At 41.0% G+C, this 2,500-nt stretch overlaps 1 protein-coding gene across 1 annotated transcript in view; it reads right to left on the minus strand.

Annotated features, from left to right (window-relative positions):
* LOC143024515 (uncharacterized) overlaps nt 1-2,500 on the minus strand; it is a 90,508-nt gene that overhangs the window by 44,172 nt on the left and 43,836 nt on the right. The gene's annotated exons all lie outside the window — the stretch shown is intronic.

Below are 2,500 nucleotides of genomic sequence, written 5' to 3' on the forward strand. Positions count from 1 at the left end.
CACACACACACACACACACACACGAACACACACACACACACACACACACACACACACACACACACGCACACGAACACACACACACACATATACATATATATACATATATATATATATATATATGTGTGTGTGTGTGTGTGTGTGTGTGTGTGTGTGTGTGTGTGTGTGTGTGTGTGTGTGTGTGTGTGTGTGTGTGTGTGTGTGTGTATGTATGCATACATATATATATATATATATATATATATATACATATATATAATGTGTGTATGTGTATGTAAAGAATAACTAAGTAGCTAACAAAAAATCAATTAACCATTCAAATAATCAATCAAAAATAGCCAAATGAATAAATGAACAGATAAATTAATTAATAAAATAAACAAATAAATTAATATAGAATAAATAAGATTCTTCCCCTTTTCTAATTATCGTAGTGGTCAGGATGGTATCAGAGATTGAAATGGCTGGCTCCTTTCGACTCCGGTCTCTTATGTGCAACAGAAAGATATAAGGAAAGGAATCCACGAGCTAATCTTGACCATGTATAAGAACAATTTGGTTAATACATGTAAGGTAAATACGAGGATGTGCACGCCCAACCTCAGATCATGGAAACATGTGTGAGCATAGAGGGAGAGAGTATAAGCATGCAAATGAAGGTGCAAATTCCCTATGTTCTCGCAGATACGGGTACAATTGCATGGCATATCTCAATGGAGGAGCTCACGCGTGTGCTTGCACTTTAGAGTGTGTGTGTGTGAGAGAGAGAGAGAGAGAGAGAGAGAGAGAGAGAGAGAGAGAGTGTGTGTGTGTGTGTGTGTGTGTGTGTGTGTGTGTGTGTGTGTGTGTGTGTGTGTGTGTGTGTGTGTGTGTGTGTGTGTGTGTGTGTGTGTGTGAAACCAAATGACTTTATTATTCCCGTCTCGACGGTGACGCATCTTTGTTTTGGTTCTGGTTTGCCTTCATCATGAAACAACGTTGAAATTCTTCAAGAATCCTCCTGCACAAACAAACGTCCCCCAGTGTAGTTCACTGAATGTAACCTCAGATTCTTTGCTGAAATACAAAGCCTGGTGACTTCAGACTTGTACAATCTATCACCCTTGAAGTCCTTTACTCTGTCGAGTGACAGGAGGGTTAGATTTCCCTGAGAAGAACCCATCGTAGGGTTTTTTTTTTTTTTCGTGGTTTGCGGGGCTGGTACCCGCTCGGACCTCAACCTTGTCGGTAGTCCGAAACTGTTCATACATGAACAAAGGAGAGACTGTGTTCTCCATGGCATGTCACTGCAATGACGATACCCGGAGGAAGGTAATGCATCATACACACACACACAGTGATGCCCGAGCCACCTCATGTCCTGAAGTAAACAGCGGTCGGGGGCCATTACACAGCGGATGCCTTATCTAACATCTGCTCCGCGGCGAGGGGTCGAGCCGTCGCCATGAAGTGCCCCCAACCGTAAGCCTCAACCCCCACCGTGGTGCCCAGCCACGGCAGTAACCTCCCCAGCGAACAGTTTAAGCTCACGTGCCCTGGCGGGGTTCAATCTGCCGACCCCGAGATTACGAGACCAGCGCGCTACCACCGTACTAGCCAGGAAACAACTATTGCCTCATCGTTAAAGGGTTCATAACCATTTCCATTTATCTGTCTCAAACAACCCTGAATTAACAACAACGAAGAAGTCATCACACTTTAAAATTTTTGTCCTGTCTAATGTGGGACGATTTTATTCAGCACAACGTATCCCCACATAAAAAAAAAGTTCATCATAACAGAAACAGAATGGATTTATGCCCAAAAGGTGAACAATGGGGAATACTTCTTGCTACAATTTCTACACAGAAAAACTGTATAATAATGTAATTTTAGTCAATTTCTCATAGGCATTTGATATCACAGAAGAGACAATACTTGATACATTATAGAACTTCAACACCCGAACAAGTACAAAAACCCTCATACGAAATATTCAAAATGGTGCCGTATGAAAACTAACTCTAAATAATAAAAAATATATATGTATCATTTTCAACGCACTGGTCTCTATGATGCAGCGTTCAAACTATTTTTTTTTCAACAATTACTTGAAAAACCATATACAAACTGTACGCAAAAGTCAAGAAATTCTTAAACGAACTCTTTCCATATTATCCGCGCTGGCCGAGTGGTCTAGAGCGTCATTACTTGCGACGAAGGTTGAGGTAATGGCGGTTCGAAACTTACCACAGGTGAGTTGAACTAAAAATATGGTTCATTAAATTCCACGCTACAAAGTCCTCTGTAAGGGGCACCGTCCTAGCCCTAGACTCCTGATAGGGGGGAGTTTGTGACATTAAACCAAATCAATTAATTCCTCCTCAAAGAAAACGACCACACGACACAAAATGCACGAAGTTATAAACAAAGGGAGAAGAAAGTGGATTAAACATAAACAAATACTTAAACTACACCTATGAATATTCCAAACGGAAGAAAACTCCAAAGAGAAATAGGA

The sequence above is a fragment of the Oratosquilla oratoria genome, chromosome 4 (genome assembly GCF_046742065.1).
Source record: "Oratosquilla oratoria isolate Oo_2021 chromosome 4, ASM4674206v1, whole genome shotgun sequence".
Classification (NCBI taxonomy): Eukaryota; Metazoa; Arthropoda; class Malacostraca; order Stomatopoda; family Squillidae; genus Oratosquilla; species Oratosquilla oratoria.